The sequence below is a fragment of the Dromiciops gliroides genome, chromosome 1 (assembly GCF_019393635.1).
Source record: "Dromiciops gliroides isolate mDroGli1 chromosome 1, mDroGli1.pri, whole genome shotgun sequence".
Taxonomy (NCBI): Eukaryota; Metazoa; Chordata; class Mammalia; order Microbiotheria; family Microbiotheriidae; genus Dromiciops; species Dromiciops gliroides.
In genome coordinates this window covers 747,857,867-747,885,104 of record NC_057861.1, presented here as the reverse complement: position 1 = coordinate 747,885,104, position 27,238 = coordinate 747,857,867, and the positions used below count along the sequence as shown (strand labels likewise).

The 27,238-nt window shown below is 46.9% G+C and overlaps 1 protein-coding gene across 16 annotated transcripts in view; it reads right to left on the bottom strand.

Annotated features, from left to right (window-relative positions):
- LRRFIP2 (LRR binding FLII interacting protein 2) overlaps positions 1-26,816 on the bottom strand; it is a 112,508-nt gene extending 85,692 nt beyond the window's left edge. For 6 of the 16 annotated variants that reach the window (XM_043963013.1, XM_043963049.1, XM_043963058.1 and 3 more), the window contains exon 1: positions 26,510-26,816. The gene's annotated coding sequence lies outside the window, so the exon portion shown is untranslated. Of the gene's footprint in view, positions 1-25,735; positions 25,840-26,509 lie in introns of those variants that run through there. The other 10 variants (XM_043963086.1, XM_043963112.1, XM_043963106.1 and 7 more) reach the window with 4 other exon arrangements.
- Between the last annotated feature and the right edge of the window lie 422 nt (positions 26,817-27,238).

The window sequence follows — 27,238 nt, the reverse complement described above, 5'->3', positions numbered from 1 at the left end:
AAATTCAAACTCCTTCCAAACTCGGCCCTTCTTCCACTACACGAACACACCTCTGTCCTTGGCTCTCCGCTGGTTACCATTTTTATCAGTAACATTGAGAAAGGCAGAGATGGACTATTTATCAAATTTGTAGATTATAAAAATCTTGGAGGGATCGCTAACACAGTGGACGACAGGATCGAAAATGATTTCCACAGTCTAGAATAATTAGCTCAATCTAAGAAGATTACATTTAATAAAAAGGAATGTAAAGTCCTACACAAGTTTAAAAAATTAATCTTACAAATACAAGATGAGGAAGTAAGGGCTACACAGAAGTTCATCTGAAGGAGATCCGGGGGTTTACATGGACTGGAAGCGAATATTCATTCACCAGCAGCAAAGTGACCACACCAAGCTTGGGCTGCAGGGGGCAAGGCCTGACACCGAGGGCTGGAAAGATATCAATGCCCTGTGCTGGATGTCACATCTAATGAAGGATCTCTTAGAAAAGCTCATGACCAGTAAAATGAAGGGTCTCAAACTCATTCCACAGAAGAATTTACTGAAGGAACCAGGGATAGAGCCTGGAGAAGACTCCATAGGAACAAGGGTGCAGTCATCAAATACTGGCAGGACCACCAGCCAGACTTGGTCCACTAGGGAACAAGGGGTAAGAGGTGAAGAGTGAACTATTTACACTGGATGTAAAGAAAACTATGCAAACAATCACAGCCACCCCCAAACCCCAAAGAGAACAGAGTACATGGACACAGGGAGGCTCTGCCTCCCCAGGGCTCTGTCAGCAAAGTCTGGTGGGATTCCCGTTCAGGTGAGAGTGAGGCCCTGCCAAATGTCCATTGGCGATAGAATGCCAGGCCTGTGGTCAGAAGGATCTAAGTTCAAATCAGGCCTCAGACACTTCCTAGCTGTGTGATCCTGTGCAAGTCCCTTCACCCTGTTTGCCACAGTTTCTCATCTGTAAGCTGGAAGCTGGAAGAGGAAATGGCAAACCACTCCAGTATCTCTGCCAAGAAAACTCCAGATGGGGCCATGAAGAATCAGATATGACTCAGACAACTATGATAACAAAACCATTTCATGATGTTCTCTCCAATACAATCATTAGATATGGTCATTTCTCCCAATATGTCTTCAGTTTATCAGTCAATTATTTAACAAAGAACTAAAACCTCCCATCGAATGACAAGAACACAACTGCTTATGCTTGTGTCAAGGTCTTTAACGGGCTCCTAAGGGATTCTGTTATTCATCCATTCTGCTGACCTAATTAAAGGAATGTTTGTGAGTTTCAAAATGGGTTAATTCTGAGGACACAAAGAAAAGGCCACAAAGTGATCCTGCCCCCTGCTATGGGTTTCTCATCCCTTATTAGTGCTGAACATAGAAGATTCCCCAAAGGCAGCCATCTTGCCTTAGCAAAGGGAGCTTTTCAATCCGTGCCTCCCTCACTTTCAGTGAGACCAGACTGGGCCCCTAACATCAGCTTGTCTCATTCTAAATATAGCCTAGCATTTTCTGGGGGCCTGCCTGGGGTTGGCTGGTGATCATTGCTCCCTTACAGTTAAGTGAATCACACCTGGGCATTGTGCCCACCCCTGCTTTCAGAATTAGCAGAAGGCACTTCACCTGGCAGGGCCTCAGTGTCCTCTTCTGTAATATGAATCAGATAATCTCTGTGGGTTCTTCCAGCTCCTATATTTTAGGAAACTCAAGTGTTCTCTAATAGGACTCAGACCTCTCCCTGTATCTTATGCACACTTAAGTATTAGACTCCACACAACACCCAACAAATGTTATAACAGGAATAACTGAGAATACTGCAATTTCCCCCATTACATTCTGAATTTCATGGCCTACAAGCAAAGAGTACAATGTATTCTGGAAAAAAAACAAAAACAAACTCCTTTGTCCAAGAATCTTAATGTTTCTGCACAATAAAAGAACTAACACTTAAACAAAAGTTTCCCTGTGTGTGACTTTAGAATCTCCTCTTAAAAAGAGACATAGATGTTTATGAGTGGTCTTCCAGGTTGTCTGCCACAGGTCATCTTAAAAGAAGCAACAACACTGAATCACAATAGATGTAGAAGGAATGAAAAACTGGCAGGTGAAAAGAGACATCTCAAATTCACTGTGTCCAGGATTGCACTCATTATCTCTGCCCCAAGCCCAGCCCCCTCTCTTCCCAGTGTTCATTTCTGTTGAAGGCCTCCCCATCCTAACAAAATCATCTTCAACTCCTGAAAAGCCAATCCATCACCACAATACCCTGGTCCCTCTGCCTCAGCCTTTCACCTCCTCTACGCTAGTCCAGCTACCCCTATGTTCAGGCCCTCTCCTAGATTTAAAGTTAGGAGAGAGCTCATACCTGTTTCCCTACCTCAAGCCTTTCCCTACTCCAGCCACTGCTGCCAAAATTCCTTTTCCTTATGCACAAATGTGGCCATGCTACTCCTCTGCTCAACAGACTCTAGGGGTTCCCTATTGCCTCTAGGACAGAATAGAAAACCCTCCAGTTTCCCTCTTAAAGTCCTTCACAAGGTGGTCCCAACCTACCTTCCTGGCCACAGAGCACATTACTGCTCTCCAGCAATAATGTGGTCCAGTCCCATTAGCCTTGTCTCTGTTCTTCAGACACAATGCTCCACCTCCATCTCCATACCTTTGTGCTATCCATTCCGTCCTTACCTCTACCTTATAGAAGTCCTTTCTTATTTCAAGATTCAAGCACTACCTTCTACATTAAGCCTTTCCTGATTCCCACAACTGCTAGGCCCTTTCTCCTAAACCACCTTCTAATTTGCTACTTTGAATTTGATAGATTGATAGATATGTAAACTATTTGTGAACAGGGATTATTTCATTCCTTGTATTTGTATCTCCAGTGCTTTGCATATAGTAGGCATTAATAAAAGCTTACTAGCTCACAGTGAACTTGGGGAAATTTTTAAAAATTCAATTAAAAAAAACCCACCAACACCTTGTTTAGGATGCATCACTATCATCTCCTAAATGAAAGGATTCATTTAGCACAATGCCTAGTACAAAACCAGCACTTAAAAAATGTTTGTTGATTGACTAAATGTATGAATAAATAATGAAAAAGAAACCATACACTGATGAGAACCAGGTGCAGAAATTAGTGAAGAAAGGAATGAAGTAAATGAAAAAACAGAAAACCAGTAGATCTCGCAAAGAAAGGGACTGAAAACCCAATCCCAAACTCCAAAGGTCAGGGTAATCTAATGCTGAAGACTATGTTTAGATTAATGGAAAACTCCAATGAAGAAAAAAATGATCAGTGAAGGAGGGGCTGTGGGAAGACAGGCAAGCTAATACACTGTTGGTGGAGCTGAGAGTTGGAACAACTGTTTATAAAACAACTTGGAAATATGTAAGAAAATTATGAAGCTGCTAATGCCCTTTGGCCCCATCTCTTACCCCACTACTGAGCATATACCCCCAAAGTATTCCATGTATCACTGTGTTCCTGTCACTGAGGATAGCCAAACAAAGTGTGGCATATGAAAACAATGTTACTGAGCTCCAGAGGCGGAACAACACAAAGTATTCCAAGAAACACAGGAAGCTCCCTCTATGAACTGGTGCAAAGTGGAGAGACTACAGTCAAGTAAACAACACTGTAACGACCAAGATTAAACCCGGAGGGCAGCCAATTTCCAAGGTAGAATGTGGCATCCACTGTCAGTGGCAGTTTCTCCTTTGTTACAAGGGATGGTCCAGAGTAGAAGGGAAGGGGAATGTGAACGAAATAAACATTTATTATTATGGGCCCGGAACTCTGCTAAGCACTCTAAAAATATTATCTCATCTGATTCCCACAACCATCCTGGGAAGTAGGTGCTATTATTATTCCCATTTTGCAGTAGAAGAAACTGGGGTGAACTGAAGTTAAGGGATTTGCTCAGGGTTGTACTGCCATTAAGTGTCTAAGGCCAAATTTGAACTCAGGTCTTCCTGACTCCTGGTCCAGCACTCTATCCACTTTACCACCTGACTGCCTCATAAATTAAGGACACGGGGCAGCTAGGTGGCACAATGGATAGAGCACTGGTCCTGGATTGAGAAGGACCTGAGTTCAAATTCAGCCCCAGACACTTGACACTTACTAGCTTGTGTGACCTTGGGCAAGTCACTTCACCCCAACTGCCTCACCAAAAAAATAAAATAAAGACACAAGTAGAAATTTAAAAAGTAAATAAGATGTCAAAGAATTTCATTACCAATAGAATATGGGTTAATTCACTGCAGACGTAGCACACGAACTATCTGCACAAGTCATGATACAAGGCTTTCAGTGGGTACCCTTGTGGATATGATAGGATCTTGACCAGACCAGCCCTGGGCTCAGTGTGATGAAATGAAATTCAGTATGAGGATAAATGCCAAGTGAGTGGGAGGAGTGGTCAGACCTCAGTTGTTCTGAAAATGATCTCCGGGTTTTAGTAGCCTGCCAGCTGAGCTCAGAGCAGTGAGTCAGCCCTATGGGATGAGGCAAGGCCCACAAGCTAATGCTCCATCAGGCTCCATGACAAAAGGCAGAGCTTCCAGGAAGGAATGGGGAAGTGCGAGGATGGGGCTCAGTTTGGGGCACACAGCCAAAGAAGGGCATCGAGAAGCCAGCTCGAGTGTGTCCAGAGAAGGACCTCGGGTCCATGTCATCTAAAGATCAGTTGAAGAAGCTGGTGATAGTTAGCCCGGAGAAGAGAAGGCTCACCGGCCCAGGAGAGCCATCTTCAAGTATCAGAATGGGGAGTCCTTCTTTTCTGCTCCCTCCCAAAGGACAGAACCAGGACCCAAAGAAAGCAGTGGTCAACTGGCAAGTCTGAGGTCAGGAAAAGCTCCGAAATCCTAGAGGTGCTGCCTCAGTTATGCCTCCTGGGAGAGAAGGAGACCATTTGTCAGACCACAGGAAGGATTCGTTTGACACAGGCTTAGAGCAGTGAACTCTTGGGTCCCTTCCAACTCTCCGATTTTGTGATTCTAACAAGTGAGGTCTCAACAGTGTCAGAATTCAGTGAATTGGGAACAATGTAGATTAAATGGATAGATGTCAAGCGAAGGGGGCAGCAGGTCTCTAACGGCACACCAAAGGGCTAACTGTTCAGGATGTTTACTGATGTCTTTGAGGAACATGTTTATCAAATTTTCAAGTATTATGAGACCAGGACAAAAAAAGCAATTTCAACATGACCAAATAAGAAAAGAAAATTCCCTTCCAGGGAAGATGGAGGAGCAAAAGGGTAGAAGGGGGCCAGGTTCCCCAAATCCCTGTCAAAAAGCAACATAATCATTATATGTATAAAACCTATATCTGATTGCTTTCTGTCTTGGGGAAGGGGGAGGGGAGAGAGGGAGAAAAATTTGGAACTGAAAATCTTACAAAGGAATTTGAAAACAATCTTTACATATAATTGGAAAATAAATAAAATACTACCTAAAAAAGGCAACATGATCAAAGAGAAGGAAAATTTTTTAAAAAAGGAAAAGAAAAGCAGGTAAAATTTACAAAAGAAAAAAAAATGAACCGAGTAAAGCACAATGGAATAGTGCCCTAAAATGAGGGGACTGAACTAGATCACCTCTTTGGCTCTAAATCGATGATCCTATGATCCTATAATATCAATGACAAAAATTCAAAACACAACTTGATGAAAAGGAAATAACACTGGGCTTGAAGTCAGGGGGTTTAGGTCCAAATCCCACCCTGATGCTGACAGTCTGTATGATCTTGAACAAGTCATGTGATCACTCTGGAACTCAGTGTCCTCATCTGTAAAATGAGAACTTGGACTTAGCTCTAAATTTGTGAGTCTATGGTCCTGTGTCCCAGAAGGCACCCTCAAAGAGATGAAATGTCACCCAAAGAATATAACCAAGCAAAAAACCTTCAAAGAAATGGAGGAAATGTCTAAAAAGGTCTGAAATCTTATATACAGAAATGAACTTAAATGTTCATAGTTAATCACTTACAGTGAGGTTTAAATAAACTTTCTAGTCAAGTATTTTTTAAAAAGAATTTAGCCCAAATTGACAATGATTAAGAAAATCACAAGTGGAAATCAAAGATGAGTTTATTGAAATGTTTCTAAATTGCGGGAGGAACTAAAGCTAGAATTAAAAGTTACTTTAAAAAAAATAATAATGGGGGAAAATAAAAATGGAGACTATAACCAAAAATAACAGAAGCATCACTAAGAACAAGCCACAAAGAGAATTCAACTCCTTAGAGATGGGAAGACTCCATGGACTTTCCATCCCACACCTAGAGAACAGATAAAGATATAACATCAGAAAAATTCTCCAGAATTAACAAAAATCAGACAATTTACAGACAGAAGTCACAGGAGATGGCCTTTACCCACTGGAACCTGAGGTTCTTGGGAGCAGGGGCTATTTTTGCCTCTCTTTGCACCCCCGGCATTTACCAATGTGACTTTATCAAGGGCTAGGCACATTGCTAGATGCTGTGCGTATAAAGAAAGGCAAAGTGAAGCTCTCATTCTGATTAAAGAAAAATCCTGAGTTCAAGAATTTATACAATCAATCATATATAATAGAGCAATTTTGTTAGTGACTTTTGCTAAACTTATTTAAAATACAATTTACATTTACATTTAAAAATACAATAAAAACTGTCAGGCAATAATCTAGAAGAGAAAAAAGGAATGACGAGCCAATCCTAGCCGAGCCAGGTGTCTTGCCATCTGTGCTACTATAGTCCCACTTCTCAATCGAGATCTGACCAGCAGGGACCGTGCCCCACCTCCCTGCACAAGTCTGTCCACTTATCTTTGAACTCCACAACTCAACTCACTCGAGCCATCCAGTAGGCCAGAGACCAGGCTTCACATTTTATCCAGTCATTAGAAAGAAAACACGAGCATTTTACAATCTGTCCTAGATCCACACATGCACTTGCCACCTTTCCCCTTCTACTCCTTGCTCTGGGAACAGCTATAATTTTTTTAATACTGCCATTGCGCAGGTGAAGGAGTGCTGCCAAATCTCTTTTAGGAGACAAATATGGTGCTGACGCCTAAACCAGGAAGAGCCAAAGCAGAGAAAGAAAATGACAGACCAATTTCCCTAATGAATACGGATGCAAGAATTCTAAATCAAACGTTAGCAATTTAGGGCCAGGATAACGTACTGCGCCTCGATGGGGCTTATACCAGGAAGGCAGAGCTGATTCAGTGTTAGGAAAACTGTCAACACAATCGACCACATCAGTAACAAAACTAACCCAAGTCACACGATTATCTCATTCCTATTAAAAACACTAGAGAGAATAGGAATAAACGGAGCTTTCCTTAAAACGAAAGCAGTATCTACACAAAGCCATGTAATGGGAATGTTAGAAGCCTCCCCAATAAGATCAGGGGTGAAACAAGGACGTCCATTATCACCACTATTATTCAATACTGTATTAGAAATGTTAGCTTTAGCAATCAGAGAAGAAACTGAAGGAATTAGAACAGGCAAGGAGGAAACAAAACTATCACTCTTTGCAGATGATAATTAGAGAACCCTAAAGAATCAACTAAAAAACTACTTGAAACAATTAACCCTAGCAAAGTTGCAGGATATAAAATAAATCCACAGCAACAGCAACATTGTGTGATGATTAATTGTGATAGACTTAGCTCTTCTCAACAATACAATGATCCAAGACAATTCCAAAGGACTCCTGATGGAAAATGCTCTCCACATCTAGAAAAAGAACTGGAATCTAAATTCAGATTGAACCATACTATTTTTACCTTTTTTCTTTGTAGTGTTTTTTTTTCCCCTTTCTTAAGGTTTTTCCCTTTTGTTCTGATTCTTCTTTCACAACATGACTAATGTTGGAAATATGTTTAATGTGACTATACATATATAACATATATCAGATTGCTTGCTGTCTTGGGGAGGGAGGAGGAAGGGTGGAAAGGAGAAAAATTTGGAACTCAGAATCTTACAAAAATTAAGTGAAATATACTGTATACAACGTAACAGTAATATTGTAAGATGATCAGCTCTGAATGACTTAGCTATTATTCTCAGCAATAAAATGATCCAAGACAACCCTGAAGGACTTATGATGAAAAATGTGATCCATCTCCAGAGAAAGAACTGATGGTGTCTGAATACAGACTGAAGCATAATTTTTTTTTAGTTTATTTTTCTTGAGATTTTTTTTGTCTGTTTTCTTTCACAACCTGACTAATATGGAAATGTTGCATGACTACATATGTATAACTTATATTGAATTGCTTGTGTTCTTAAAGGGGGAGGTAGGAAGGAAGAGAATTCGGAGCACAAAGTTTTTAAAATGGACGTTAAAAACTGGTTTTATGTGTAATTGGGGGAAAATCAAATTCTAAACAAATAGGGGAAAGTTTAAAAAAAGAAAACAAAAATGAATGTTGAAAATGGTCTTTACATGTAATTTGAAAAAAAATAATAAAATGCTACCATTGCTCCTGAAAAGGCGGAACCAACTAAGTCCCCCATAGCTCTCTTCACAATCCCTGTGATTGGTCTCCACTCCCAGTCTCCCCCAATTAGAATATAGGCTTTTTGAGAGCCCCAGATTGTCTTGCTCTTGTATTTGAATCCCAAATGTTTAGCATGATGCCTGGCCCATAGAGGTACTTATTAAATTCTTTTTTATTTATTTAATAATTAGTGATGTTATGAGTAAAGAGCTTCCCTGTAGAAACTAAGGAACAAAGTATTCAAAAAGCCTAAGTGAAAGAGGAAAATACCCCAAAGCAGCAGGTGATTCCATCAAACATAATGACAATCCCTTACAACCTTGGTATCAATTCTCACACCCCCCCCCCCTCTCTTCAGTTGCCATGGACTGTTTTTCCTACCTTGGTTAACAGACCTCACATAAGCTCCCTTCTCTGCTCTGATGGGCCATCCCCTGGTGCAGACCTCCTCACCTCACAGCTGGAGTACCGCAGCAGCCTTCACAATGTCTCCCCGCCTCACACCCCGTCTTACCCCAATCCATCCTCCACTTGGCTGCCAACGGGCCCTTTCTAAAGCACAGCTCTGACCATGGGTATCCTTCCCCAAATCAGCAAATTCCAATAGTTCCCTATTAGCTCCCACATGAAATAGAAAATCCTCTGTTTGTCTTTTAAAGCCTTTTATAAGCTGGTCCCTTTTCACTTTTCCCGTTGTTTCCCTCGACTCCCTTTCCCTCTGGTGACCCTCGTCTCCTGGCTGTTGTTCCATCTCCAGACTGATTCCCTTAAGGCCAGTGCCTCCCTCTGAGATCACCTGAGACCAGCTCTCATGGACCGTCTATGTATCTTATTTGTCGTGGCCATAGGCATGCTGTCTGTCTCCTTCATGAGCTCCCCAGTGCTGAGCACAGTGCCTGGCCCATGAGGGGCAATCTGTGTGACTTAAGTTGGTTGTTTTCATTCATTCCTTTCTGGATATAAGTAGAGGTTCTCCTCACTAGGTTTCTCTGTTTTGGAGATATGGGCATTCAGCAAAATGTTTGTCTCTGACATTGCCTAGTCAGGCAAGCTGGCAGGCAGCCAACCAACAGTGGAGTCCAACTTTGGCTAGGGTGTGTGGAGGACTGGGAGAATGGTGGTGTCTTAGGCAGTAACAAGGAAGCTTACAAAGGGACAGTTTGGAGGCAAGCATAACGAGTTCCATTTTGGATACACTGAGTTTAAGAGGTCCGATGGACATCCAATCTGAGATGTTCAATAGGCAGCTGGGGATGTGAAACTGAAGGCGGAGAGAGAGGGTAGGCCTGGATCAAGAGATCTGAGAATTCTCTTCCTCAAGGAAGTCCATGGAAGTGGATGAGATCACCAAGTGAAACAGAGAAGAGGGAGAAAAGAAGACACCCACTAGAAGATGAGCTGGATAAAGATCCAGTAGAGAAGACCTGAGAAGGAGCAGCAAGAGTAGGAAGCAGGTAAAAAAAGCCTAGAGAAAGTGTCAGGAGAAGAGAGCGACAACTGCGTCAGAGGTTGCAGAAGTGTCAAAAAGGATGAAGACTGAGACAAGACCAATGGATTTAGCAATGAAAGGATCATGAGTAATTCTAGAGGAAGCCGTTTCAAACAAGAGGAAACAAAAATAGCCAAGATCTGAGCAGAGATCAATAGCATGATTGAAAACAAGGATACAACTGAAATGACTAAAACCAAGAACAGATTATCATCATTTATGATGCAATAATATTCCGTTAATTCCCATCCCATAATCTGCTCAGTCATTGACGGGCACCCTCCTTGTTTCCATCTCTTCACAACAACAAAAAGTGTTATTAATATAATCATGTGGGTTCTTCTGCTATTTATCTAATCTCTTTGGGGATAGATGCCAAGCAGTGGTATTGACCTATCAAAAAATAATTGTCATTTGCCTTTCTCATCTGATGGGTATGAGGTGGATCCTCAATTATTTTGTTTTTATTTTATTGTTAATGATTTTAGAGCCTCATGATGGTTGATAGCTAATAGCTGACATTTACATAGTGCTTACTATGTTCCAGGCATTGTGCTAAGAGCTTCAAAATATCATCTCATTTGTACATATATAACCTATATCAGATTGTTTTCTGTCCTGGGGAGAGGGAGGATGGGGGGAAAATTTAAAACTCTAAATCTTATAAACAAATATTGAAAACTATGTTTACATGTAACTGAAAAATAATAAAATACTTTCAAGACCAAATAAATAAGAAGCCAGAGAAGTGAATGAATGAATGAATGAATGAAAACCAAATATCATCTCATTTGATCCTAATGATAACTAGTGGGTGGGGGAGGAGGTAGGAGTGCTATTATTATCCTCATTTTATAGATGAGAAGACCAAGGGAAATAGAGGTTACATGACTTGCCCAGTGTGGCACAGGCAGTAAATGTCTGAGGCCAAACTTGAACTTGAGTCTTCCCAAGTCCAGGTTCCAGCTGCTCAGAAAGCTTGCATTTCTTTTGAGATGTAAACTGCTTATTCATATCTGCTGACCATTTAGGTATCAGGGAGAGGTTCTAGTTTTTATATATTTACATTTGTTTCCTATCTATCTTGGATATCAGTATTTTTTGTTTGTTTGTTGGGGTTTTTTTGGGGGGGGGGCAGGGCAATGAGGGTTGATGTGCCCAGGGTCACAGGGCTAGTAAGTGTCAAGTGTCTGAGGCTGGATTTGAACTCAGGTCCTCCTGAATCCAGGGCCAGTGCTTTATCCACTGTGCCACCTAGCTGCCCAATATCAGTCCTTTATTAAAAAAATTTGCTGCAGATGTTTTCCAAATTAACTACTTCCCTCCTAATTTTGGCAGGACAGATTTTGTGCGTGTATCTCTTTTCAATTTGTTATGATCAAACTGTCTTATCTCCTGTGAAACTCTCCTGGCCTTGTTTGGTCAAGAACTCTTCCCCTGCCCAGTGGCCTTTTCTCCTCCAGGCCTCCCTGCAGCCTCTGCCTCAGTTGTCCACTCTCTCCTCCCTGATAGTCTCTTCTCTCCAGGTTTTCCCTATCTCTCTGATTGCTCTTTTAAATTTCCTCTCCTGGATTTTCATCCAGGTCACACATGCTAATCACAGGTGTTTTCCAGGGCTTGGTCCTGACCCTCTTCTTTCCTGTATGGTCTTTTTCCATTTGATTGTTGGAGCCTGGAGTGCAGGGAATCTTCCTCTTTCTTGTTTATCTCCTCAGCGATTAGCACAGTGCCTGCCCCACCGTGGGCACCTAATAAACCTCTACTGAGCTGAACTGTTGTTCCCCCTCTCCCTCTAGAATGTTCATTCTGCTGCAGGAGGGCAGGGTCTGTTTTCTTTTTGTCAGAGCTCCCCCGCCTCACTCAGCGCCAGGCACTGAGCAGCTTCTCGGGAAATGCTTGTTGAGTGACTCTCTGATCTTCAAGTCTTAGTTCTGGGCTTCCTTCAGTCACCTTGGCTGCTAGTCTGGTTCCCGGCAAAGTTCCGAGCCCCCAGTGAAGGAGGGCTTTAGGAGGCATTCAATGCTGCACCCTCCAGCCCTGCAATTGGAGAGGGAAGGGAGCTGGGGGAGCTCGGTAGGTGTTGGGCATCAAAAGCCGAGTCAAGGAGAGAGGATGAGATGTCAGGCTATTGGAAAATGGGCAAAGTCAGTGTGCACTGCCATAAGGACATATGAGAGAGCTAAGTACAAGGTGGCCCTTCTGGGGCGGAGGGACTGTAGCACCTGGGGAATCAGGAAAGGCCACACGGAGAAAGCAGCGTTTGAGGTAAGGCTGGAGAAAGGCAGGATTCTAAGGGGCTAAGGGAACACACCCCAGCACAAGAGTGGAACACAATGGAAAACAGCAAGAAGGCTTCCATGGAGTAGATGCCTGGATACAAGAGACACGGGGAAGTAGAAACAACAAGATTTCACAAGTGACTGAATTGGGGAGGAGGGGAGTAGCTGAAAATGATGGAAGAGGCTATTGTGCTGGCAGTGACAACCAAGGAAGCTCCGAAGAGGGGTTGGATGAAGCCTGTGAAGCTCTAGGACTGGCCAGCATCAACCAGCTAGGGCAGAATGTTAATGGTTGCACAAGGTGATGAGCAGGATGAATTCTGAGAAGTTTGCAAAGACTTATATGAACTGATGCAAAGTGAATGAAGCAAGCAAAGCCAAGAAGACAATCTATACAATGACTCCAAGAACGGAAATGGAAAAAACCACCCAATACAAAATAATCAAAACTGAATGTCTCCAAATTATATAGAACATGCTTGGTCCCAAAGAAGTGTGGGGAGACCCCTTTGTCAAACCCTCAGCAGAGGTGGAGGTCCACAGGTCTGGAACATCTTACAAAACATTTAACTTGTTTAATGTGTCACTAGGTTTTTACTGATTTTCTTCCTCGTTTTTTTTTTTGGTTTTTTTTGGAAAAATACTGTCATAAGGAATGGGTCTCTGAGAAGGGGGAAGGAGAGGGACACTAGTAAACTTAAGATGGCAGTAAGCCTCTGTTTTACAAACTTTTTAAGAGCATCTCAAGATGGGAATCCAGGTGTGCTGCTGCCCAGCCCAATCCTTGGCACTATACCACACTCCACCAGACCTCATGTAGGAATTTGTCTTGAAAATCTCAAAGGCACACCTCATGACAGATATGCATTCTGTGCATTATGGCTATCCAGAGCCTGCACCCCTTCTGAATGTATGGAAAGTGCCGTGAGGACAGAGAAGCGGTGATGGTTAATGTCTCTTTCACTCCCCCCCTCCAACCTACAGTCAAGGAGGCAGCAGATGACAATGCAGTAGAAAGAGCAGGAGGTTGAGAGGCTGAGAACCTGCCCTTGGACAAGCCAATTCATCTTTTAGGGCCTCACCTTCGTCAACTGTCAAATAAGGCAGCTGCACCAGATGACTGTGAGGCCCCTTTAAAAGTCCTAACTCCAGTCTACAATCCCAGTAAAGAGCATTTCTAGAATTGGAAGGATCCCAAGGTATCAGAGAGATACCCTCACAGCTCTGTCATGTCCAATTCCCATTCTATGGCTGAGGAAAAGAAGCTGAGAGAGGTTGAGTCTGTCCTATAGCTAAGACCTGAGGCAAGGGGTGATCTCAGGCATTCTAGATTCCAATCTAGTCCAGCTTGATGCTGAGGAATGTTTGCTGAATGAGTCACTGAACAATGGACAACTTTGCCAACCCTTCCTGTTCTTGTCCCCATTCCAGTTTTATCAAGGATTCTCTAAATTATTCCAGTCCTGCCTCCAGGCCCTCAGCCTGACACGCTCAACCCTTCTAAATCACCTCACACTCTCTCTCTCAAGACCAGAATAACTCCTGAAATCTATCCTCCTACTTTCACAACGGAAGCTGAAAATGGAAGGCATTCTCTCTCATGCAACTTCACTCACCAGCCTACTTACAAATGCCTTAACTAGGAAATAGTTCATCTGGATATTCTTCATACTGGTTCCTTTATATTTTTCTCCCAGTCAAAGCTCAGAGTAGAAGGGACCTCGTGGCAGGAATCCCCACACACTGCACAGAAAGCCTTCCTGTGGGTTTCCCTGCCTCTAGCTTCTCACCACTCCAGTTCATCCTCCATTCTGCTGCCAAAGTGACGGTCAGAGGTTACACACCCCTCCCCACCCCCAGTGGCTCCCTATGACCTCCAGGAGCAAAGATAAAGTCCTGCTTGGCTTTTCAAGTCCTTCAAAAGTCAGCCCCTTCCCACCTCCTCCTTCTTCCATTGGACTCCCCAGCCCTCCCAGTAGGATCGAGTGACTTCCTGGCTGTCCTTCACATCCCACCTGCGCACATCCACAGTGCCCTAGGCCTGGGACTGTCTCCCTTCTCATCACCCACTCCTGAGCTCCCTGGTCTCCAAATCTCAGCTAAAACCTGGTTCTCCCTTAATATTGGTGCCTTCCCCCTAATATTATCTCCAATTTATCCCCTCCAAGGTGTGCCTGTGGGTGTATGTGTATTTATCTTGTTCATAAGTGGCTGTTTGCAGATTATAATCACCATCAACACCACCCACTCCAAGCAGTCTTTGGCCTTTCTTTGTCCTCCGTGACTAGCACAGTGCCTAGCACATAGTAGGCACTTAATAAATGCTTCTTGACATGATACCCAGAAAGTAGTCACCCAGCTGCTGTAAGAAGACCGGGAAGGAGAGGCAACCCACTACTACAATGTATGGCATTGTTGTTCAGTCATGTCCAATTCTTCGTGACCCCATGGATCATAATGTCCATGGGATTTTCTTGGCAAAGATACACGAGAGTGATTTGCCATTTTTTTCTCCAGTGGATTAAGGCAAACAGAGGTGAAGTGTGGCCCTGGGTAAGACAGACAGTAAGTGTGTGAGGTCTTCCAGATGGCAGGCACAGCACTCGGTGCATTAAGCCACCTAGTTTCCTGTCTGGCACACAGTAGGTGCTTAAAAATAGTTGTGGATCAATTGATTCTGTTTGACTTTGTTAACTCCTAAGTCAGGGACTGAATAAATAAAGCTGATATCACCAGTGAAAGATGGCCCAGTAAGAAGTGCTGAACTGCTGCTGTGATTCTATAGCACTTCCTGACTCTCTCCTTCAGAGACTGTGGTTTTAATGAAGACTTTCTAAAACAAGGCCTCTTAACCTGAGGTCCCTGAATCTGTTTTAAAAATATTTTGACCAGTAGTTTTCTCATTAATTGGACTACTTCTCAATCCAATGTATTGATTAGGCATTTAAAAGCATTCTTCAGAGAAGGCAACCCTAAAGTTTTACCACCCTACCAAAGGGTTGCTGTGTAGATGCAGAAACTAAGGTGGAATCCCAGCTTCCCAAACATCCTCCAGTCCTGCGAACATTAGCAGTCAGGACACTCCCCACTCAATATGAAATAGAGATTAATTTCTGGCATATATCTCAAAAGGGTAACTGAATTATTTACCAAATAACTACCCCCCCCAAACACACAAACACACACATGTACACACTCTCACATCCTTCCTAGACAAGTAGCTCTTGGGGAGACATGTACCCCAGCTTGGGAACCCCTGGCTTCATGAAGGATATAAATTGTTCCATCACAGATTGGGGCAGAGCTAGATCCCAGAGATTTGACTTGGGGAGAGAAGCTGCCCTTGCCACCTGCCCAACCTGCCAACCAGTCCACAAACCAGTTCACTCTGGTTCCAATTTAAATTCCCTCTCTACATTTTCCAGTAGGTACAAATTGCTAAAGGAGTGCCCCTCCCAGCTTCTTTCCCACATTCTCCTGGTCTTAGTTATTCCTCTTTTAGCTCCTCCGTGTGTGGATGTGAAATATGGCAAAAGACAGTAGTATTTATGCTACTGGATGTGTATGTGAATGTGTATGTGTATGTATATATGTGTGTATGTGTACGTGTGTCTGTCAAGTTTTTGGTAACTCAAATACCAGATAGAGAACAAGAGACAGAAATAGACAAAGACAGAGATAATAACAATATCTATCTGTAAATATAGATTTGGGTATCTGTACTAATATAAAAAGCTACAAACATACACACACACACAGCAGCATAAGTATTACTATCTCAATTTTGCTGAAGAGGAAACTGAGGCTTAAAGCTGTTAAAAGCCTTGCCCAGGGGCAGCTGGATGGCACAGTGGATAGAACACCGGTCCTGGAGTCAGGAGGACCTGAGTTCAAATCTGGACTCAGACACTTAACACTTACTAGCTGTGTGACCCTGGGCAAGTCACTTAACCCCAATTGTCTCACTAAAAAAAAAAAACAAAAAGCCTTGCCCAGGGTCTCATTGCCAGTAAGTGGGGGAATGGAAAGGTGAATCCAACCCTTCTATGTCCGAGTCAGCTTTGAAAAGAGTAACCGCTAAGATAAGGTGGGGGTGAGATGTGACCCTCTTTGTTCATCTTCCACCTGGCCTCACCTGCCTGACTCACTGAAAAGAGAATTCTTCTCAGCTGACAGAACGAAATAGCCCAAGATCCCCACCACTAAAGTGTGACTCCACAAGGGAGTGGGAGTGGGTGTGTCAAAGCAGTGAGAGGCTCCTGAAGTGCCCTCCCCTGGGCCAATCACCCCAATCGCCTCAATCACCTCCTCTCTCCAGGACCTAGGCCGTGCCCCATCTCCTTGCCCGCCCCTCTGCCCTTCTAGCTTGAGATTGTTAAAGGCACGTCAGGAGCTGGCTCCACTGTCCAACGTGGCATGGGCCATCTTGGTCCATCTCTCGCTTAGCACACGGACACACGGACACATCTGTGTACACCCGAGTATTGCTGATACACACGTATCCACAAACACAAGATAAGCCACAGCACTTTAAATCATCACCAAATGCTTCTGCTCTTCATTCTAAAATCAGGAGTTTTAGTCCCTGACATGGCAATGAGAGAAGGAATTGTACCCTTGAAGTGACAGAAGTGAAGACAGAAGCAAGGTGGCCCAGTGTCCCTGGGACTCCCAGCAGCTTCCTTTCCCCTCTTTTTCTGGGGGAGAGCTGGGAAGAAAAGCCAGGAAGGCAGAGTCCCTCCATTGCTTCTCACCAGCATGGTGAGAGCACAAAAAAGAGAATGCAGAGGGAACAGCCCAAAGCCAGCACCACAGGGAGTTGGGGCTCCCAAGGGAGAGGCGGTCTCTGGGGTGAAGGTGGTTGGGCCGGCACTGGCTCATCCGAGGCAGAAGCCCTGACCCTTGGTCCCTGGGAAGGGTGGAGCAGGGTACTGCTCTCCTCCCTCCTCCCTGCCAGAGAGAACTTTAAACCAAGGTGGCCACAAGTAGATGTTCCCTCTCTCCACAACACCGAGGCACTGACCCCAGGAGAAACAACCCATTCCACACCTTGGCACCAGCACCAGCACTGGACTCACCTGTTCCTAGGAGCCAAGCCAGCATGTAAAGGAAGCCAAGTCAGTCACTAGCAGACAGGCATGTTAAGCCCTGCCCAGGGTCCTGCCCTAAGCAATGGGTCTATGAGGGAAATCAAGACCAGTTTCTATCCTGAAGGGGCTCACTGGGTGCACATAATAAAAGCCAGCATTTACACAGTGCTTTATATTTGCAATGTGCTAGACAAGAAATCTAAACCCTATATTACAGATAAGGAAACCGAGGCAGAGGGAGCTTAAATAACTTGCCCAGGGTCACAAAGCCAGAGAAATGTTTGAAGCCAGATTTGAACTTGGGTCTCCCTGACTTCACCCACTCACTACCCCCAGTGGCCTCTAGTACAGGACACAACATGCTAACCTATGAATAAACAAGATCAATACAGACTACAGTAGGAGGAGCACACAGGGGACTGGGAAGGCTTCTGACAGAAGCAGGGATTTCAGCAGTTAAAACCTGAAAGAATGGGGCAGCTGGGTGGCACAGTGGATAGAGCACCGGTCCTGCAGTCAGGGGTACCTGAGTTCAAATCTGGCCTCAGACACTTAACACTTACTAGTTGTGTGACCCTGGGCAAGTCACTTAACCCCAACTGCCTCACTAAAAAACAAAAAAAAAAAAACAAAAATTTCGAAAGAAATAGGGAAGCAGGAAGTAGAGACCAGGAAGGAGGCAGGAAGCCCACAAGCATTTGGCCACCAGTGTCAGTCTGAAGACCTCCATGAAGTGGAACCAGGGTCAACTATTCATCCAAGGACATTGTGGTGCAGAGGAAAGTGGACAAGCCTGCTTCTGCCAATAACAACTCCATGACCCTAGGCAAGGCATGGAACCTCTCTGGGCCTCAGTTCCCTCATCTGTAAAATAAAGGGTCAGATTAGAGCAGGGGGTCAGTCAGGGCCCCACTGTCTACTTCTGTATGGTCAGCAGACTTAAGAGTGCTTTTAACATTGTAAAAACAATAAAACTTTATTTTAAAATGTAGAAGGCGTTCTTGGTTCAAGGGCCCCAAAAAGAGGCTGAGGCTGAGCCCTGGACAAGGGCTGTGTGACCTCAGAGGTCACTTCCCACTCTAAATCTATGATCCTGGGGCCCTCCATCTACTTGAGAGGGGAGAGGTAAGAAGAGCCGAGCAGGCAGCACCTTCCTTGTGTGTGTACACGGCATCTCACAGACGGTATTAGGATCTGCTTCCAGGTAGGCTAGGCAGTGGGACTCCCCTGACGTAAGAAACTGAAGAGGAGGCTGGACTTTGCCGTCAGTGCAGCAAGGGCTACAGTGAACTTCATGCTTCCCTGAGAAGAAAAATCTCAGCGAGCTGCCCTAGGGCAGTGGGAACAGTGACTGCAAAGCTGGGGGAGGCCTGGGCTGCAGCTGGACAGCAGTTGGCCTTCCAATGGGGTTAATGGTGAGATGGCCAAAGATGAACTGGCCTGTCACTCACTGGTGGGGAGCTGCCTGGCCACCATAAACGATGTGAAAGAATCCGAGTCTGACGCTCTTGGTGGGCAAAGGGACCTGAGAGCCAACTGGTCCAAAGACAGCCAGGAGCCAAAGTAAGAGGCCATTAGCCAGAGCCACCATGCATGGAGTTCAGGGCTTGGAGAGAGGAAGACCAGAGTTCAAATCTGGCCTCAGACACATACTAGCTGGGTGACTTCAGGTAAGCCTGACTCAGTTTCCTGAGCTGTAAAATGTGGTTAATAATAATAGCACCTACTTCCCAGGATTGTTGTGAAGATGAAGTGAGACACTGCTTATAAAGTGCTTAGCACCGTGCATGTACTCCATAAATGCCTCCTCCCTTCCATTACTCTAAGTGACTTGCCCAAGGTCAAAGAGCTGGTAAATGGAAAAGCCAGAATGTGAAGGAAGGTCAGATGTTCACTGCCTCCCAGCAGAGTTGCACCAGTGTCTCCCACTTAAGCAACCACAATCCCATACGGACCAAAATAGTCTCAGCTCCATGTATGAACTTCTGAAAGTTTTCAGACAACACTGAATTCGTGCTTTCTTTTTAAGTTGCCTCCATGGGCACTTGGCACATCACAAGGATTCACACACTCCCTTCTATGGGCTGAAATGCCTCCCTTTCTTCAATGCTCAACTCATCACCACCTCCTACAGGAAGTCTTCCTGATACCGCCCCCTCACCTCCGGGAGATAGGAAGCCTTCATCAGAGTTTTCATAGCACTTTGAACTTTTTCTTCCCATTTACTTCACTGTCCCTTAGAGAAGTTATTTGGGTATTTATCTTCCAATTAAATACAATTCGACAATTCAGTGCATGCTTACTGTTTGCTGAAATAAATAAAATGAGTTCCCTAAAATCTATAGCTGCCCTCAGGATTCCTCTCAAGCAACAAACAATGAAGTGCCCTAATGCTGGATTTGAGGGGCTCAATAACTTGGCCCCTCCTGGATGACACCCCAGAGGTCTCAAGTTACACTCCACCTAAAGCCTGGTACAATCAGGCTTTGAAGAGGCATTTGGGCCTCAAAATTCTAGTATGCAATAAAGCTGGCAGGAGTGGGCAGGGCTGCAGCCCCCAAAGGGGGGCCCAGGGGCTGAGACCCCTTCAAAGGTTCTGTTAAGTCAAAACTATCTTCATAATCATGCTAATTTTGAATGTGGTAAATTTCAGTAGATACAACCCACATAAACAAAAACACTTTGGGATCCTCAATAATTGTCACAGGGTCCTGGCACCCAAAGGGTTGAAAACAGTGGAAGTGGGAACGCCTGGGAATATAGAAAGGCTTCAGCCCCCTAACCTTGGCCCTAAGCACTGGTATCACCTAAGGCTCAGCTCAGCTTTAATTTCCTCTCATTCATTTTGGGAAGCATTTCATCAAGTTCTTTTCCTAAAAGAATCCTGTCTAACAGGACAGAACCAAAGAACTTAGTATCAGAATAGCACCTCTTGAAGCCATGACCTTGGGATCACTCAGCCCTCAGTGGTCTAATCTGCCTGTGAGAAGCAGCTGCTGTCCACCATGAAGTCAGGCAGCCTGGCAGGGTGTGCGGGCCTCTGGGACACTCAGAACTGGCCTTCCTGAGGTCTAGCTCTCCTCCAGGGAAAGCAGCTGGTCTGGCTTTTTTAAACCGCCTCCAACTCTTGCCATTCCAAGCAGGAAAGCTGACAGGGCAGGCAGAGGGCCTCTCTTCCTGGCCAGGGGAAGCTGTCAGTCCCATCCCTGTCCCCGTCCCGTCCCCATCCCCTCCCCCCCACTCCAATTCTCTCCCTACGAACACTTAAATAGTGGAAGGGAGACAAAGGCCCCAGAGCCACAAACAGGGGCCCATTTTCTGCCCCACCCAAGGCAGGCTGGGAAGGGCTCCTGCCCCCAGACCACAGGCCTTCCTGCCCGACAACAGGGGCCTGCCAGATTACACAGTGTGTGGTAGGGCCTGTCAGCAGCTCTTCCACAAATGCCTCCCAAGAGCCCATGAGAATCCCCTGATAAAGGGCCAGGCCCTCATCCCAAGTGTACCGTCACCCACCACCAAACACCGTTTAATCATTCTTTTCTCTCTCTTTTGAAAGGTCCTGGAATTCCTGCTGGGGCTCCCCAGTGCCATTTCTCTCTAACAGTCAGTTTCAAGAGCTCCAACTCACTGGCTCCGCCAGGCACAAAGTCCCAGGCCGACCTGACGCAGTGAGCAGGGAAGAGTGGGAAGCTGGATATGCTATATCATGGCATATGCATTATGCAGCAGCATTCCTGCAACCACTCTGTGAGCATTTATTAAGCACCTACTGTGTGGCAGGCAGTGAGATACAAATATCCTTCCCCCCAAAAAAATTCAAAGGCTTAGAACTCCAGGGTCCTGGGGCTCTGCAACCAACTCCTTCATCTTATAGACCAGGAGGCCCCTGAGAAGTCTCCCCTGGGCAGGATTTAAACTCAGGTCACTCGAGTCACTGCTATTTCCACTACACCTCACGGTATCTGCTCTCGAGGTGCTTATGTTCTCTCCGAGGGGAGAAAAGCCGGAACCCATTAAGAGAAGACAAAGATAGACAAGGAAAGGGGGAGGATGAGGATCAGCTTCTTCCTGGAGGCAGCCTCGGAGCTGGCACTTAAAGGGAAGGAAGCCTTCTGCTGGCCGACTTTAGGAGGCAAAGAAATCCAGGTAGGGAGGTCAGTCGGTACAATGAATGATCTGACTTGGCAAGCAATAAAACTGCATTTCACTGGGCCCTTCCCTTGGTCATAAAATCCTAAGATTCAATAAAAGCATCATCGGAATTCTGCAAAGAAAGTGCCTAAAATGTCCACGCCCTTTAACCAGGGATTCCACTGCTAGGCCCAGACCCCCCAAGGAGATCCCTGATAAGAAGGAAGTTCCCAAGTAACAGAAGAACTGACAGCAGAGCTTTTGGTGGGAGTAGAGAACTGAAACAAAGTAGATGCCCATGGCCTGGAGAATGGCGGCACAGCCGTGTGGCAGAAATGGCGGCACTGACGATGACCAAGAGGCATGGAAAGGATGGCCCAAGTCAGTGAAGATTGAAGTGAACAGAGCCAAGCAAACCACAGACACCAAGACCACCAAGCAAGCAAGTGAGTGAGCAGTGTCAATGGAAGGGACCATCACCAAGACTGGGTCCACAGGATCACTGCAGAATTACAAGAGTGAGCATGGCGGGCAGTTGGTGGCGCAGTGGATAGAGCACCAGCCCTGGAGTCAGGAGGACCTGAGTTCAAATCCGGCCTCAGACACTTAATACTTTACTAGCTGTGTGACCCTGGGCAAGTCACTTAACCAATTGCCTCACCAAAAAAAAAAAAGTGGGCATGGCTTGGCAACGCCACCCCCCATGCATGGGGAGAGGTCCACAGTTTGGGTTTGGCTGATTGCTTTTACTCGTTCTTCTTCTCCTTTTTATTTTGTTTTCTTTTAAAAATATTCTTTGTTACATGGGATGGCTCTCTGGTAGGGGAATGAGAGGGATAGAGGAGGAAATCTAAAAGATGTAAAAAGACAGCAACAAAAGTTTTTTAAACGAAAACATAAATGAAGTGTTCTATAACTAAAATTAAACTACTTTTTGAGAAGTACCTACTTTAGACTGCCTTTCTTGAATAGAAAAGAGAACCCTGCAAGGCCAGAGGGTCAAGTAGTGGCCCTGGGCCCTTCTCTTCTCTGGGACTTTCTACTCATCAGTCAAATGGGGGTGGGTGCAGGTGAATGAGAGAAGCTCTCAGGCTCCTGCCAACTCTAAAGCCTATGAAAATAAGGGTATTATTGAAGGCATGACTGATGAAATCACAGAGCTGACTAACAATTTTTTTTTATTATTATTGAATAGGAGAAAGGTGGAGAATGAAAAACTATCCATAATAGTTGCCTGTCTCCAAGAGTTCTGTTACAAAAACCAGGTCATAAAATGTAGCCCACACTGGGTATGAACCAGTCTAAAATAATTTTCAAAAGTCACTCCCACCAAATTCCCTGTGCCTCACTGTGCTTCCACTTCTTCCTCCTCAAGCTCACCGTTCCCAAGCACCCCTACACTTTTTTATCTATGACTTTCCATGTCATCTAGCCAAGCACTTGAACACTAAGCCAGGCGCCTCCACAGAGGCAGATGCCCACAAATCAGAACAATGGAGGCTGAGGCCAAATGGAGAAACCTTGTTTTTGTGGACTGGCTGATTTCCTTTAACCCTTGGGATTTCTTTTGGGCCAGAGGTCCAAAAGTGCTCTCAATGACCCTGTAAGAAGGGGCACCCCAGACAGGGACAGTGCAGCATTCCATTATCCAGACAGTCAGGAGGGCTTGGCAAGAAGATAGCAGCAGAGCAGAGTCTCAAGGAAATGAGGGATTATGCCAAGGGCACAAAGGTGGGAGAAGGCACCATGTGTTTACAGAAAACCATGTGTTTAAGGAATGGTGTGGCTGGGCTGAAGTCCCCAGTCTAGAGGGAAGTAGTGCAGAAGAAGGCTGGAAGAACTTTGAATGCCAAGCAGCAAGGTGCGCTTCACGCTTTTTATGGTATGGGCTCAGAAATTCACAAACCAAAATACAGAGGACTAAAAAGGAAGCCCATGACAATGAATGGGCTGTAGTGATGAAAGTCTACAAAAAGCAAGTTCTAGATGTGAGAGAGAGCAGGGGGAGCTTATTAAGTAGTGAAGTGTTGCTGGGATCAACACTGACCGCCATCCTCCTGCCACCGTGTTCATAATTTAGGGAAGTAATAACCATGGCAAACAGAAGAGAAAGGGGCATCATCTCACCCTCACTGGTCAGGCCTTGCTCAATTCCTTTGAAGTAAAAATGAATTCTTGTCAAGTCTGACTGCTGAAAGGAGCCTCAAAAACTATAACGGGCCTAGGAAGGACAATCACAGAAGAGTTCCTTTAGCCCCCAAGTAGTCAGAGTATTACTTAGGATAGCTGGGTAGCCCAATGGATAGAGCACTGGGCCTGGAGTCAGGAAGACCTGAGTTCCAATCCAGCCTCAGGCACTTACTAGGTGACTCTGCTTCCCTTGGTTTCTTCATCTGTCAAATGAGCTGGAGAAGGAAACGGCAAACCACTGCAGCATCTCGGCCAAGAAAACCCCAACTGGGGTCCTGAAGAGTGGGACAAGACTGAACCCTAAGTCAGGGTACTGCTAACAGGTATTCCATGCTTCCTCTTCATGTTCCCTGAATCCAAATCACACGGGGTTACAGGAGGAGGAAGCAGGCTTCCCTGAAATGAGAGGCAGCAGAGCACAATGGCTAGAGACCTGGCCACCAAGCCAGAAAGACCCGGGTTCAAGTCCTGTCTCTGACACACAGTAGGAAAATCCCATCTCCCATGGGCACCTCTCAGTGCTCTGGGCTACTCTCTGAGTCTAAATTACCAAGGAGGTGCCAGCATGCCGTGAGGAGAGGAATTTCCCACACCAATGAAATCACGGGTCCTGAGGTTCCTGGCCCACTAAATGTTTATCAGTGTGGGGGTGGGGAACTGGGAGCCCCTCTCCAACAGTTGTGAAATGGTGGCAGATAGTCCTCCCCCTCCTCCCCGTGGCACTCCACAGAAAGGAATCAGCAGCAGCAAATCACTTTCTTTTCTGGAAGACTTTTTAACTGCTTAGTCAAAGACCAACCTCCCAGGGAAGACAAGCGGCCGGGACTTTGTCTAAAGGCGGGCTGACCCTGCTGAGCAGCTCCCTCTCCCTGGCTCCCTTCTTGGCTGTCCCTAGCTGATTCCTCCTCCTAAGGGGGGGAGGGGGACGAATATCCCTATGCTCCTGAGGAACCCAGACTACTGTGGTTACTGTCAGGAAAAGACTGGAAAGCCAGGTTAGTGAATGAATCCTACTGGAAAGGAAACAAAATACCAAAATAGAGCCATTAGAAGGTCCAGCAAACTCATCTGGAAGGAAGAGACTTGCTCCTGATTGGTAGCATTCCCATCCCCCTAAAGAATAGAGTGGAAAGTGAAATAAAGAGACTGTCACTAGACAGGAAAAGGAAAACACCCTCTCCCAGTACAGCATCAGGAGAACCCAGCAGAAGTGGTGCCAGCCTACCTTCTCACCTGGGGTCAGGCTTCCTATGCCTTCGCCCTCCCAAAAGGGACCCGAGCCCTTTTCTGAAAAATGAACTGTCCCCTAGCTTCCTGACGTTTGTACTCACTTTTCAAGAGCAGACATACTTGCTTCAAATTAAATTTGGGGGGTAAAGATTCATTTAACCCCATTCAACCCAAGAAGCATTTATTAATCCCTACTCTGTACACTTGTGGCATAGTCGCTAGCAGACCCTGGAGTCAGGGAAGCCTGGCTACCAGCAACTCCTTGGACACATCCCTGGGCAAGGGGCAGTTGCCGAGGGTTCCCAAGAGCTAAGACTGAGTTGAGAAACAGGTGTGATCTACCTTGGGAGAGAGGGTTTTCTCACCAGGAACTCCCCACACTCAATGAAATCACAGATCCTGTCCCAAGGAAATGTGCAAAGAAACCCCTGTGAGGGATACTCAGGAGACCTTGCCATCAACGAAGGGACCTGTCTTCTGGAGAGGATGGCACAGGTATAAGAGATCACAAGAATCTCCCCTTGCAAAGGAGATGGTGGAAACTCTGCATTACTGATCTAGGGGGAGGGTCTGTGCAAAGTGGAGGAATCCAACCGGCCCCCGAGTCTGGGGAAGGGCACCCGGCCAGACCAGCTGGAATTCACAGTGTGTGACATGTAGGCTGGGCTGTGACTGTGAAAGGTTCTAAAGGGTCGGCCGAAATTTGTATTTTATCTTAGGGGCATTGAGCAAGAGTTGGTAAAAACCAACCCTCTTAAAGATTAACTTTTTGGCCCTAAATCCCCAAACGATCTGAAAAATGCCAGCCCAAACCATGCTTACAAACAAGTGGCTTCTGTTTTCCTCTTGCTCCAAGAAAGGGGGTCGAGGATGGGGAGGAGGCCGGGCAGCCCAGTGCCCCCCGCAGTGCCCCCGGACCACATCTGGGCCGCCCCCCCCCCCCGCCCGGTTCGTGAGGAAGGCCCACAGGGGTGAGTCACCCGCTGAATCAGCTTCCCAAAGGCTTGCCCCCGTCGGTTATGACCGCGGGCCATCCCCTGCACCCACCAGGCCGGGCCCCGGGGGTCCCGGGGGTCCCGGGGGGTCGGGGGGAGTGGCCGCAGCGCCTCGGGAGCTCAGATCACTTTTTGGTCCAAATGAAACTCGCCAAAGTGCCACTAGGGCTTTCTCCGGAACTTTTGTGACCTGGCCCCCGAGGCCCGCGTGCTCCTGGGGGCCCCTCCACGGCGGGACCCTCGCTCATCGGGAGCCCTTCCCCGGGGAGGAGGGGGGCGTGGGGGCCTCGACTCCCCCCCCCCCAGCCCTGGGGCCAGGCAAGCCCCCCCGAGCTCCAGGGGGCCGGGCCCCGAACTTGCACAAAGTTCCCTGCCCCCCGGGGTGGCCACAACCGGGGGCTGCCGGGGGCTTCCAACACCTGCCCGCGGAGGCCCCGCGCGACCCTCTCTCGGGTGGGGCGGGCTCTGTCCACGACCCTCCCCCGGCAGGGCCCGGGCCGGGGCCGGCAGGCGCGAGCGGGGATGCCGGGGGCTCGGGCCCCTAAGTTCCGGGCTCCGAGCTGTGAGAGCGGGGGGTACGGCGGGGGGCCTCGGCCCTTACCTGAGGCGGCGGCGGGCGCGGGGCAGGAGGGGCTGCGCCCCGACCCGGCCCGGCCCCTGCCCCCGCCCCGGCCCCTGCGCCCGGCCGGGCCCGGGCCCCAGGCGGCCGGACGGGCGGTCCCACGGTCGGGGCGGGCGGGCGGCTCGGGCGCAGGCGCAGACGCTGGACCGGGGGTTCGGGTCAGGGGCCGGGGTCCGGGTCAGGGGAGCTCGGCCTCCTCTCTCGTCCTCCTCCCCCTCCTCCTTCTGCTCTCCTCCGGGCAACGGCGGCGGCGGCGGCGGCAGCGGGAAGCCGGGAGAGGGGGCGGGGCCGGGCCGGTAGGGGCGGGGCCGGCAGGGCAGGGGCGGGGCCAGGCCCGCGCGCTCTCGCCCAGAGGTCAGCGGGGCAGTTACCCGGATGCACTTGCGGCCTCGGCCCCGCCCGACCCGGGCTGGGGGGAGGGAGCGCGGGAAGGAGGGAGGAGGAGAGAGGAGATGAGGGAGCGCTTCTTTGAAGGAGGGGCGGGGCGAGAGGAGAGCAGGGACAGAGGAAGGGGCGCCGTGGCCGGGCTGGGCCCCACACCCCCTTCCTGCCCGGCTGGTACCCCCCGCTGTGATGCCCCCCGCCTCCTGCCCCGAGATCTCGGGCACACAGCTGTTTGCCTGATGTCTCCTCCCTTGGAGTGGGAGCTTTCTGAGGACAGGCACCGGACTTTTGCCCTTCTTGGTGTCTTAAGCGCGTAGCAGAGGG